This window comes from Palaemon carinicauda, chromosome 20 (genome assembly GCF_036898095.1).
Source record: "Palaemon carinicauda isolate YSFRI2023 chromosome 20, ASM3689809v2, whole genome shotgun sequence".
Taxonomy (NCBI): domain Eukaryota; kingdom Metazoa; phylum Arthropoda; class Malacostraca; order Decapoda; family Palaemonidae; genus Palaemon; species Palaemon carinicauda.
Window position 1 is genome coordinate 18131278 of NC_090744.1, and position 14302 is coordinate 18145579.

A 14302-nucleotide genomic window follows, 5' to 3' on the forward strand; every position below is an offset into this window, starting at 1 on the left:
AATTACTATAATAGACTTTTAATACATACAGTACTAGAGTACCGAGGATATGTAATTGTACTGTAATGTAAATTTAATAAAATAAAAATTAAGTAAATCTTAATTAAATTAAAATTATAGCACAACGTAATATAGTTAAAAATTCAATTATGTAAATTTTGCATACGTACTGTAGAAAATAGCAAGTACTTTGTATTTTGCAGTTCCATTATAATCTATACCAATCCTTTTTTTGTTTTTCTTTACAGCGTGATGACTTGTCAACTTAGACACTTCATTCCCATCCGTTTACAACTGCACGGCTTATCCTTGTCCACCTCGCCCCTGTGCCTCTTTGTGGAATATTTTCTGGTAAGTTGTCATAATATTTAAACTTTGATTTGTAAATACCCCTGCATTACGCTGTATATGTACTGTAAGTACATATTGTACATGTACAGTACTAACTTCTATTTGTAAAATGTGTAGAATAAATTCTAATTATAGTATTTTTTACAGGAGTTTGTACGTATAGTACCATACAGTGTTTAGTTTTTAGAGTAAATTATTTACATTATTACCTATGGTATTAGAGTTGCAGTACTGTAATGAATGCAATCAAAACCATTCTATACCTTAACAATTGCATCATTCATCACTGGAAGTTACCGCGTAGAACTTTCTATGAAAACAGTTGGTTGTATCACTTGCTTTTTCTTCAATACAGTATTTATATTTAATTATGTGTAATGTACACCGCACAGTATGTACATGAAATCAGTACCATGCTTTCATGTTATTACCATACTTTAGTGAAGAGTTGCTAGGGTTGTGACTCTGCTTCACCAACACTTGCGTGATATGTCGTCTCACTTTGGCTAATTAAGCTATACTTTACTGATAGTGCTGTACATAAATTGCAGTAACATACACTACAGTCTCCACGAGTGTTGTTGGACAGTAAAAAGGATGTTTTGTTTGGCAAGTTTGGTGATGACTCATGAGTTGTCTTGACATGTACTGTATGTACAGTACACTGGTTTACTTAATGAATTGTGGTCATTGATTACAATACTTATAGCATTATAAAATAAGCCTTAAAAAGTATTGTAAATTGCTATTCCATCATAGAAACCACATGAAAACACTGTAGTGCAGTACAGTTTGTTACGTAGGGTGTTATTCAACCGCAAAGGCTATGGTCAGCGACATAGGTTATGAGTTGACTCACCCCAAGGAGCCAAGCATTCGCGGATTTTTGGGTGTGTGTGTTACCAAACTCCTGCTAATAAGGAGGGCCTGTATGTATATAAAACCGTTAGAAATTTTTGTAAGGTCACCTTTGTTGAAGAAATATTTTAAAATCGATAGAGCTTATTTACATACACTTGTATAAATATATATATATATATATATATATATATATATATATATATATATATATATATATATATATATATATATATTATATATATATGTATATATATATATATATATATTATACATTATATATATATGTATATATATATATATATATATATATATATATTATACATTATATATATATATGTATATATATATATTATACATTATATATATATGTGTATATATATATATATATATATATATATATATATATATATTATACATATATATATATATATATATATATATATATATATATATATATATATATATATATATATGTATATATATATTATACATTATATATATATATGTATATATATATTATACATTATATATATATATGTATATATATATTATACATTATATATATATATGTATATATGTATTATACATTTTATATATATATGTATATATATATATTATACATTATATATATATATGTATATATATTATACATTATATATATATGTATATGTATATTATACATTATATATATATGTATATGTATATTATACATTATATATATATATATATATATATATATATATGTGTGTATATATACACATACAAAGACTGGTTCAAGCACAATAAAAATGCTGATTATAGTGTGCCTGTTTGATCATGGTAAATCTTCGTTTAAAAAAAAATTAGACGGTGAATGAGAAATCAGATTTTAGAAACAAATTTAGAATATTTCTTAGTGCTCTGAAAGCTAAAATCTTATAATGAACACCGAAATCGGAGAGAGAGAGAGAGAGAGAGAGAGAGAGAGAGAGAGAGAGAGAGAGAGAGAGAGAGAGAGAGAGAATTATTCTTATAAAGTTTTGAATACTGTTAACTCTCTTTTTTCTTTTGAAACTGATGTATATCTTTTTTTTTTCTTTTTATTCCTAGAGGAGTATTTGGTTAAGAATCTCGAAATAGCTTCCCCCTTTGCACCAAGGTCAATGGCATTACACTCCCGGGATATGTAAAGCAGCACTTGCAAAGAAAACATTATTACAACCCTTTTTTATTTGTAATATGTGGCAAAGGGTTAATATGAACAGGAAACCTTTTTGTATAACGTAATAACGTCCTGAAAAGTTTAAAAATGTTAAATTAATTTTTTTCTGCTTGATTACAAACTCGGAATGGGAATGTATTTACTTAAAAGGGTGGTTGCAAAAAAAAATAGACGAGGAGCTACATGCATAAGTCAGTATAAAATTCTGGAAATCCGTATAGTCTTTCTCTTTCTCTTTCTCTTTCTCTCTCCGTATGTCATATATTCTAGATTAGCCATTATACCTTGACACCAGTTGCCTCGTGACATAGTTAACAAATGAGGACTTGCTTCTGCCAAAACTATTTTACAGCTAATTGATGAATTCCAACGACCGAACGCTTGGTACATAGAATTACTATTATAGAATTATAGTTTTATATTTAATTATTGTTCGTCAGGTTGAATTTATATAGAATACATGTATATATAAACTATTCACTGATAAACGCCCCAAAAACAATCGCCTGTGGTCAAATGTAGCATAAATGTTTCCTACGATGCCAGTTCCAAAAAGCATATAATTTCTTTGTTAATCTTATTTGCCTGTCCCTTATATAATTATAAATATCCTAAAATTCCCTTATATAAATATAAATATCCTTTATAGCCTAAAATTGCAGTTTTCAGTACTAGGAAGGATACAGCTTTAATTACCTTCGCCAACGAAGATGGGAGGAGGTTATGTTTTCTCCCCTATTTGTATTTTTTTTTTGTGTATTTGTTTGTATGTGAACAGCTTCCTGGCCATAATTTTGATCGTAGGGTAATGAAACTTTCAGGGATTAACTTTTATGGAAAAAGCTGGAAATTAAATTTCGGAAGGTCAAGGTCAAAAGTCAAGGTTCCAATCAAGCGAAATGTCCAATTCACGTAATCGGCCATAGGTTTAGACATCGTTGTTACAGACTTCAAACTTGGTTCATATTTGAGTGTATGAAAATCCACGCCAATTAATACATGTTAAGGTCAAAGGTCAAGGTCGAGCAAAAGGTCGAGAAATAAGCTGCCATGGCGGAGGTCTGTGCTCTACTGAGTTCCCCTTTAGTTTAAAAAGGGGTATCTAGGAAGCCTGAGTGCTCTAACAGGAAAACAAGCGTATGAATAACATTTTCTCTATGGAATTTCTGTGTTAATATTCTATAAAGATTTAAAAGTCCAGAATTATGATTAAATGTTTCATAGAAGCTTGGTATTCATTTGATGTTTAAAATAGAATTCATTATTAAAGTAGGATTTTATTCACATCGACTGTTTTTGATGGAGGAGGAATATACAGACACTTACTAAAATGTCTAATTATAGATAATTATAGATAATGAGGTTAGTTTTAACTATGTAATCTGTGTGCTGTTTTCAAATGAAATTTTCGTTCTGTATTGTTTTATAAGCCTTTAAATTTCAGGTTTTTATGGAAGTTGATACAATTTACCTTCGAGTTAATGTGTATCTGAACATTTTAGGCCTAAAGACCTACTATCCCTCAGCGTTCAGAAGGTAACCCCCCCCCCCTGAACCACACTTCTCAACCAGGTGATCTATGGACCACTACTGGTCCATGATGACTTTTCGGTGGTCCACAGGACGTCCACAATATTTGGTAATAAACTTTATATATGGTAGTTGAATAGAATCTATTAAATATTGTATGAAGAATATTTCTATGATTAATTGCCCTTCATTTTAACATATTCCTACATAAGAAACATATCAACAATCATATATTCCTAGATAAGAAATATATTGGCAATCTTCAAGTAGTAGTCCCTAAAGTATTAGCATGAAGAGTCTTTATCTTGATAATTGATTGCCTATTTATTTTCATATATTCATATATAAGAAATATATTAGCAATTTCATTTTCATATATTCTTACATAAGAAATATATTGGCATAAGAAACATATTGGCAATCTTAAGTAGTAGGACCTAAGTATTATTAGCATCAAGAGTCGACAAGAATTTAAGTTCATCCTTATTCAAAAAAATAGAATATTCCAAGATATGCTTTAAATTGGGCTGGTGGTCCACTAAAAGTACAGAATTCACAGAATTCTACTTGCATGACATTAGGCTTCTATTTTTTTATTGTTCCAAATTTGCATTTTCTTGGAAGACTTCTTTTCATCTTATCCAGACCTTAAAGGAATGTAATTCAGTGTTTCCTTGAGCTCTTTACCTCTTCAGTACATGCATATCTTTTTCTCCTTCTTCCTAAATCGAAATCTTATTTTTTTTTCCTTGTTTATACATTTATCCATGTTCTCCTTCTTCCTAAATCGAAATCTTATTTTTTTTTTCCTTGTTTATGCATTTATCTTCATGCTTTTTTCCTTCTTCCTAAATAGAAATCTTATTTTTTCCTTTTTTTATGCATTTATCTTCATGCTTTTTCTTCTTCCTAAATCGAAATCTTATTTTTTCATTGTTTATGCATTTATCTTCATGCTTTTTCTCCTTCTTCCTAAATAGAAATCTTATTTTTTCCCTTTTTTTTATGCATTTATCTTCAAGTTTTTTCTCCTTCCTAAATCGAAATCTTATTTTTTCCTTTTTTTATGCATTTATCTTCATGCTTTTTCTTCTTCCTAAATCGAAATCTTATTTTTTCATTGTTTATGCATTTATCTTCATGCTTTTTCTCCTTCTTCCTAAATAGAAATCTTATTTTTTCCCTTTTTTTATGCATTTATCTTCATGCTTTTTCTCCTTCTTCCTAAATCGAAATCTTATTTTTTCCTTGTTTATGCATTTATCTTCATGCTTTTTCTCCTTCTTCCTAAATCGAAATCTTATTTTTTCCTTGTTTATGCATTTATCTTCATGCTTTTTCTCCTTCCTCCTAAATCGAGATCTTAATTTTTCTGTTTACATTTATCTTCATTCTACATTTATCTTCATTCTACATTTATCTTCATTCTACAGTTCCTTCTCCGCATTCTCAAGATGGTCTTTACACCCATTCTACCCAAAATGGATTTACCTGTTCTCTCTTCAGATGTGATACACCTCGTTCTGAACGAACGTTGGCTCCTGGTTCCTTTAGTCGAAATATTCTGAAGTTTTCATAAAATCTGATTTCTGGGACAGTTTTCGAAAGACATTACATTGGGTCGCAATTCTCGTATTTCGGGAGTTATCGATATCGGGTAAGGTTATATTCTCTCTCTCTCTCTCTCTCTCTCTCTCTCTCTCTCTCTCTCTCTCTCTCTCTCTCTCTCTCTCTCTCTCTCTCCTTCCTTTTTAAGTCTTAAGTTCTGGAGATAACATTAAATATTTTCAAAATAATTTTGGTTTCTTTCAAATATTATTTTCATTTTATTTTCAAATATTCTGTTATATATATTTTCGTCCTTGCTACATTTTATAATTTTATCAATACTGTGCATTTCTCGGTTTTTTATCAAACATTTTAAGTATCATATTTTACTTATCTTTTATTATCATTAATATAATTCTCTCAACGTTTACCAAATATTAATTTGCACACTTTTTTGAGAATTATTTTAGCTCCAGTCATCAGTTCATATTTAATTTTTTGTTACTTTGACGTAAAAATTAAATATAAAATTCTCAATACAAATTCTATTAAAGTTTAGGTTTCAATTATTTTCCTCAATTGAAAAATTAGTTAATTTGTTTAATTTTATTCTTAAAGTATTTCTTATCACGTATTTCTTGTTACTAATTAGTTCCTCATATATTTCAGAAGTCGGTGTCGAGAGATTAGGGATATAAGGCTGGATCAGAGACTTGTTCAAAGTAAGAATCTCTTCATTAATTTCAAACGAAAAAAGATCAAATGGGTAATTATATTTTAATTCCTGATTATGTTCAATACTTTTAATCAGTGACAAGTTTAAAAATGAAGGTAGAGCTATTACCATATTTACACCATATTTGCTGGACCATTATATTCCAGTTTTAAAAGTTAATTCTTGCCCATCATTTCGTAACATCTTAAGCATTGGCATTTTTGCCAGCAATTATTTTTCCCTCATTTCATTTTTCCCCACTGTTACGGTCATTCTTGCCCGCTGCCATTTTTTCCCCTGTCATTATTTCCAGTATTGCCTGCAGTCATTCTTGTCATTCTTGGCTACAGTCATCCTTGCCCACAGTCATCAACATCCCCCCCACCTCCGTCATTCTTCCCTACAGTCATTCTTCCCAAATCCATGCTTCCTCATTTTTATTCATCCCCGCAGTCATTTTGCCATTCTTGCCCGTAGTCATTCTTGCCTAGTCATTCGTCCAAAATTCGTGCTTCCCAATAGTCATTCTTCCCCGTAGTCTTTCTTCCCCACAGTGTTTCTTCCCAAATCAAAGCTTCCTCGTGTTTATTCATCCCCACAGTCATTCTCGCCATTTTTGCCCGTAATTATTCTTGTCCAGTCATTCGTCCCAAATTCGTGCCTCCCCACAGTCAATCTTCCGCACAGTCATTCTTCCCCACAGGCCTTGTTCCCCATAGTCATTCTTCCACACAGTTCTTGTTCCTCACGTTCATTTTGCCTCACGTTAATTTTTCCCCACAGTCCTTGTTCCCCACAGTCCTTATTCCCCACAGTCCTTGTTCCCCACAGTCATTCTTCCCCACATTCATTCTCCCCACAGTCATTCTTCCACACAGGCCTTGTTCCTCACGTTCATTTTTCCCCACAGTCCTTGTACCCACAGTCATTCTTCCCCACAGGCCTTCTTCCTCAGTCATTCTTCCCCACAGGCCTTGTTCCTCACAATCATTCTTCCCCACAGGCCTTGTTCCCCACAGTCATTCTTCCCCACAGGCCTTGTTCCCCACAGTCATTCTTCCCCACAGGCCTTGTTCCTCACAATCATTCTTCCCCACAGGCCTTGTTCCTCACAGTCATTCTTCCCCACAGGCCTTGTTCCCCACAGTCATTCTTCCCCACAGGCCTTGTTCCCCACAGTCATTCTTCCCCACAGGCCTTGTTCCCCACAGTCATTCTTCCCCACAGGCCTTGTTCCTCACAATCATTCTTCCCCACAGGCCTTGTTCCCCACAGTCATTCTTCCCCACAGGCCTTGTTCCTCACAGTCATTTTTCCCCACAGGCCTTCTTCCTCAGTCATTCTTCTCCGCAGGCCTTGTTCCTCACAATCATTCTTCCCCACAGGCCTTGTTCCTCACAATCATTCTTCCCCACAGGCCTTCTTCCTCACAGTCATTCTTCCCCACAGGCCTTGTTCCTCAGTCATTCTTCTCCGCAGGCCTTGTTCCTCACAATCATTCTTCCCCACAGGCCTTGTTCCTCACAGTCATTCTTCCCCACAGGCCTTCTTCCTCAGTCATTCTTCCCCATAGTCCTTGTTCCCCACAGTCATTCTTCCCCACAGGCCTTGTTCCTCAGTCATTCTTCCCCACAGGCCTTGTTCCCCACAGTCATTCTTCCCCACAGGCCTTGTTCCTCACAGTCATTCTTCCCCACAGGCCTTGTTCCTCAGTCATTTTTCCCCACAGGCCTTCTTCCTCAGTCATTCTTCTCCGCAGGCCTTGTTCCTCACAATCATTCTTCCCCACAGGCCTTGTTCCTCACAATCATTCTTCCCCACAGGCCTTGTTCCTCACAATCATTCTTCCCCACAGGCCTTCTTCCTCAGTCATTCTTCTCCGCAGGCCTTGTTCCTCACAATCATTCTTCCCCACAGGCCTTGTTCCTCACAGTCATTCTTCCCCACAGGCCTTCTTCCTCAGTCATTCTTCTCCGCAGGCCTTGTTCCTCACAGTCATTCTTCCCCACAGGCCTTGTTCCTCACAGTCATTCTTCCCCACAGGCCTTGTTCCTCACAGTCATTCTTCCCCACAGGCCTTCTTCCTCACAGTCATTCTTCCCCACAGGCCTTCTTCCTCAGTCATTCTTCCCCACAGGCCTTGTTCCTCACAATCATTCTTCCCCACAGGCCTTGTTCCCCACAGTCATTCTTCCCCACAGGCCTTGTTCCCCACAGTCATTCTTCCCCACAGGCCTTGTTCCTCACAATCATTCTTCCCCACAGGCCTTGTTCCCCACAGTCATTCTTCCCCACAGGCCTTGTTCCTCACAGTCATTCTTCCCCACAGGCCTTGTTCCCCACAGTCATTCTTCCCCACAGGCCTTGTTCCCCACAGTCATTCTTCCCCACAGGCCTTGTTCCTCACAATCATTCTTCCCCACAGGCCTTGTTCCTCACAATCATTCTTCCCCACAGGCCTTGTTCCTCACAATCATTCTTCCCCACAGGCCTTGTTCCCCACAGTCATTCTTCCCCACAGGCCTTGTTCCTCACAGTCATTTTTCCCCACAGGCCTTCTTCCTCAGTCATTCTTCTCCGCAGGCCTTGTTCCTCACAATCATTCTTCCCCACAGGCCTTGTTCCTCACAATCATTCTTCCCCACAGGCCTTCTTCCTCACAGTCATTCTTCCCCACAGGCCTTGTTCCTCAGTCATTCTTCTCCGCAGGCCTTGTTCCTCACAATCATTCTTCCCCACAGGCCTTGTTCCTCACAGTCATTCTTCCCCACAGGCCTTCTTCCTCAGTCATTCTTCCCCACAGGCCTTGTTCCCCACAGTCATTCTTCCCCACAGGCCTTGTTCCTCACAGTCATTCTTCCCCACAGGCCTTGTTCCCCACAGTCATTCTTCCCCACAGGCCTTGTTCCTCACAGTCATTCTTCCCCACAGGCCTTGTTCCTCACAGTCATTTTTCCCCACAGGCCTTCTTCCTCAGTCATTCTTCTCCGCAGGCCTTGTTCCTCACAATCATTCTTCCCCACAGGCCTTGTTCCCCACAGTCATTCTTCCCCACAGGCCTTGTTCCTCACAGTCATTCTTCCCCACAGGCCTTGTTCCTCACAGTCATTCTTCCCCACAGGTCTTGTTCCCCACAGTCATTCTTCCCCACAGGCCTTGTTCCTCACAGTCATTCTTCCCCACAGGCCTTGTTCCTCACAGTCATTCTTCCCCACAGGCCTTGTTCCCCACAGTCATTCTTCCCCACAGGCCTTGTTCCCCACAGTCATTCTTCCCCACAGGCCTTGTTCATCACAGTCATTTTTCCCCACAGGCCTTCTTCCTCAGTCATTCTTCTCCGCAGGCCTTGTTCCTCACAATCATTCTTCCCCACAGGCCTTGTTCCTCACAGTCATTCTTCCCCACAGGCCTTCTTTCTCAGTCATTCTTCTCCGCAGGCCTTGTTCCTCACAATCATTCTTCCCCACAGGCCTTGTTCCTCACAGTCATTCTTCCCCACAGGCCTTCTTCCTCAGTCATTCTTCCCCACAGGCCTTCTTCCTCACAGTCATTCTTCCCCACAGGCCTTGTTCCTCACAATCATTCTTCCCCACAGGCCCTGTTCCCCACAGTCATTCTTCCCCACAGGCCTTGTTCCCCACAGTCCTTGTTTCTCAGTCATTTTTCCCCACAGGCCTAGTTACCCACAGTCATTCTTCCCCACAGGCCTAGTTACCCACAGTCATTCTTCCCCACAGGCCTAGTTACCCACAGTAATTCTTCCCCACAGGCCTAGTTCCCCACAGTCATTCTTCCCCACTTGCCTTGTTCCCCACAGTCATTCTTCCCACTTGCCTTGTTCCCCACAGTCCTTGTTCCCCACAGTCCTTGTTCGCCACAGTCCTTGTTCCCCATAGTCCTTGTTCCCCACAGTCATTCTCCCCCAGAGTCATTCTTCCCCACTTATTATGCCATTCCAGGTGGAACTTCATAAAGCCTTTTCCAGTCTCCCAATCTGCATTGCATGTTTTTAGTTTCACAAAAGAGCGAAACATATAGCCCCCTGTTTACCGATTCCAACTATCACAAAACTCTTCACCTGAAGTAATTCCAAGACTCCCAAAGCAATATTCTCTATTTCCTATATATTCAAAACCTTATGATATAGTATTTATTACAGGTAACTACAGCCGTTCCACTTGTTGGTGGCGACTGGCATCATTCGAAAAGGATGAGTTGGTTTTGATTGGTTCTGACATAACCACAAAGCGCTTTGTTATTGTTTGATGAATTTGGCTGACTATCCAGCTATTCTTTAACGATGCATTTATTCATATCGGGAAACGCAGGTATAAGTTTATTTCAGTTACATATATTTAAATATTATTTTTATCTTTTAAACAAATGTTATCTCTCTCTCTCTCTCTCTCTCTCTCTCTCTCTCTCTCTCTCTCTCTCTCTCTCTCTCTCTCTCTCTCTCTGGATTCCCCTATCAATCTGTTTTTGTTCAGTGAATCCAATTTCAATCTATCTTTCAAATCTAACTTCAGATTCTTTCATTTTATTTCTTTTTAATTTTCTTTTAGATAATTAGGAATATGTATATTTTAATACTAATTTCTGAAACTTTGCATAAGTTAGATATTGCAATTTTCCTATTTTTTATTTGAAGCATTGTAAAGGTTGATATTTAAATTTTATCTGATCTAGATAATTATGAATATATATATTCTATTACTAGTTAATGAAATTTTGCCAAGTTCGATACTGCAATTATCATTTTTTTTATTTGAAACATTACAAACTTCGATATTTCAATTTTATCTGATCAAAATTTCGCATTCCACTTCTTTCGATGTGACCTATCAGCTAAATCCATGTACGTTATATATGCCTTCTATCTTTCAACAAAGCCAGAGCTTTTAGATTTTAGAAAGCATTGTGCATAATCTTAATGACACGTGAAGAGTTGTGTCAGTAAATGCATAGACCATGAAGATCTAGGTTTGGGCCAGATCTCCTACTAAAAATAGTAGTAGTAGTAGTAGTAGTAGTAGTAGATGATGATCTAGGTTTTAACATAATTTCACTTCAACGTTTGTCTCTGTCAATTGAACTTCCTTATAGATCTATAATAACTATTGTGGCCTGATTGGTAACGTCTCTGTCTGGTGTTTGCCAGACGGGGGTTAGAGTCCCGCTCAGACTCGTTAGTGCCATTAGTGTCTGCAACCTTACCATCCTTGTGAGCTAAGGTTGGGGGGTTTGGGGGAGCCTATAGGTCTATCTGTTGTCATCAGCAGCCACTGCCTGGTCCTCCCTGGTTCTAGCTTGGGTGGAGAGGAGGCTTGGGCGCTGATCATATAATATAGGGTCAGTCTCTAGGGCATTGTCCTGATTGCTAGGGCAATGTCACTGTCCTTTGCCTCTGCCATTCACGAGCGACCTTTAAACCTTTAAACTTAATGTATAACTGTGGTATCATCCTACTCAACTTTATCATATGTACAAAAATTTGCACTTCTAGGTGTAACCTTTTTAGCTCAACAAAGATTGAGTGCCGAAAGTCAAAGATCTTATTTTTTTTTTCTTTTATTCTCCAGCTTTAATCAACTTTTTTTTCCAGAACCCTGGGGATTGAGGTGAAATTAATGCATTTGGAAGAAAGAGAAAACTGCCAAACAAGTTTTAAAAAGAAAAGAATTGACATGAGATTTAACAATGGTTTCTCTCGGCCACCTGAAGAAAATAAGAGAAGCTTTGTTCAGTCGCAGGTATAAAGATTTAAAAACCAGCTAGTAATTCATCTTTTGTTACATATGTAAACATGCTTTTTCAATATTATTTTTTTCCAAAAAGTCAGTCTGCGTAGGTTTGAGATTATTTATTTTTCTATTATGAAGAAAATAATTTACTTGGTTGTTTCATAACAGAAACAGAGAAATTAATCTTTGTCCTTGAATCCTTTTTTTTTTCTTATTTTTTTTTCTTTTGGAAAATATTCTAATTTTTTTATATTTTTTACGTCAATTTCTAAAGAACATAATAAAACTTTTTTTTTATTCAAATAAATAGCTTAATTAAATACGAATTTTTAAGAATATCATAGTGATTATTAATATAAATTTGATTAATGATTAAGATTTTTAAAAGTTGTTCGCGATAGTATGCATTAGAAACAAGCCTCTTATTTTTAACCAGCACATTTTTATTCAAAAGTCTTCCTGAAAAAAAAAGTTCAGTAAAATCATACTTAATGTTGAAGAAATCCAAACTTGATTAGTTTACATATATAAATAGTTACATTTTGCAATGGAAATTCTCTTTTGCCTCAATGACAAAATACTTCTACGAAAATCCAGCTTCCTATGTCAACAAAATTTAGTTTCCTATCTCAGCAAATTTTAGTTTCCTCTGTCAACAAAATTTAGTTTCCTATCTCAGCAAATTTTAGTTTCCTATGTCAACAAAATTTAGTTTCCTATCTCAGCAAATTTTAGTTTCCTCTGTCAACAAAATTTAGTTTCCTATCTCAGCAAATTTTAGTTTCCTCTGTCAACAAAATTTAGTTTCCTATCTCAGCAAATTTTAGTTTCCTCTGTCAACAAAATTTAGTTTCCTATCTCAGCAAATTTTAGTTTCCTATGTCAACAAAATTTAGTTTCCTATCTCAGCAAATTTTAGTTTCCTCTGTCAACAAAATTTAGTTTCCTATCTCAGCAAATTTTAGTTTCCTATGTCAACAAAATTTAGTTTCCTATCTCAGCAAATTTTAGTTTCCTATGTCAACAAAATTTAGCAAATCCACCATTTCGTTTCCTATGTCGACAAAACCTGTAGTTTCTTATGTCGACAAAATCCACGGTTTCTTATGTCGACAAAATCCACGGTTTCTTATGTCGACAAAATCCACGGTTTCTTATGTCGACAAAATCCACGGTTTCTTGTGTCGACAAAATCCACGGTTTCTTGTGTCGGCAAAATCCACGGTTTCTTGTGTCGACAAAATCCGCGGTTTCTTGTGTCGACCAAATCCTCGGTTTCTTGTGTCGACAAAATCCTCGGTTTCTTGTGTCGACAAAATCCTCGGTTTCTTGTGTCGACAAAATCCTCGGTTTCTTGTGTCGACAAAATCCTCGGTTTCTTATGTCGACAAAATCCACGGTTTCTTATGTCGACAAAATCCACGGTTTCTTATGTCGACAAAATCCTCGGTTTCTTCTGTCGACAAAATCCTCGGTTTCTTGTGTCGACAAAATCCTCGGTTTCTTATGTCGACAAAATCCACGGTTTCTTGTGTCGACAAAATCCACGGTTTCTCGTGTCGACAAAATCCACGGTTTCTTGTGTCGACAAAATCCTCGGTTTCTTGTGTCGACAAAATCCTCGGTTTCTTGTGTCGACAAAATCCTCGGTTTCTTGTGTCGACAAAATCCTCGGTTTCTTGTGTCGACAAAATCCTCGGTTTCTTGTGTCGACAAAATCCACGGTTTCTTGTGTCGTCAAAATCCTCGGTTTCTTGTGTCGACAAAATCCACGGTTTCTTGTGTCGACAAAATCCTCGGTTTCTTGTGTCGACAAAATCCTCGGTTTCTTGTGTCGACAAAATCCACGGTTTCTTGTGTCGACAAAATCCACGGTTTCTTGTGTCGTCAAAATCCTCGGTTTCTTGTGTCGACAAAATCCACGGTTTCCCCTGGCTACAAAATCCGCGGTTTCCCCAGTCTGCAAAATCCTCGGTATTCCCTGGCTACAAAATCCGCGGTTTCCCCTGTCTGCAAAATCCGCGGTTTCCCCTGTCTGCAAAATCCGCGGTTTCCCCTGTCTGCAAAATCCGCGGTTTCCCCTGTCTGCAAAATCCGCGGTTTCCCCTGTCTGCAAAATCCGCGGTTTCCCCTGTCTGCAAAATCCGCGGTTTCCCCTGTCTGCAAAATCCGCGGTTTCCCCTGTCTGCAAATTCCGCGGTTTCCCCTGTCTGCAAAATCCGCGGTTTCCCCTGTCTGCAAAATCCGCCGTTTCCCATGTCTGCAAAATCCGCGGTTTCCCATGTTTACAAAACCCTCGGTTTCCCATGTCGACAAAATCCTCGGTATTCCCTGTCTGCAAAATCCTCGGTA

At 37.1% G+C, this 14302-nt stretch overlaps 1 long non-coding RNA gene across 3 annotated transcripts in view; it reads left to right on the forward strand.

The window, feature by feature from the left end:
• The first annotated feature begins 256 nt into the window (after window positions 1-256).
• The window catches only part of LOC137659457 (uncharacterized), a 16598-nt gene continuing 2552 nt past the window's right edge, over window positions 257-14302 (forward strand). The window contains exons 1-5 of one of the 3 annotated variants that reach the window (XR_011047544.1): window positions 257-351; window positions 3858-4052; window positions 5450-5600; window positions 6161-6213; window positions 11812-11959. This is a non-coding gene — a long non-coding RNA (uncharacterized lncRNA). Of the gene's footprint in view, window positions 352-3857; window positions 4053-5449; window positions 5601-6160; window positions 6214-10365; window positions 10535-11811; window positions 11960-14302 lie in introns of all 3 variants that reach the window. The other 2 variants (XR_011047545.1, XR_011047543.1) reach the window with 2 other exon arrangements.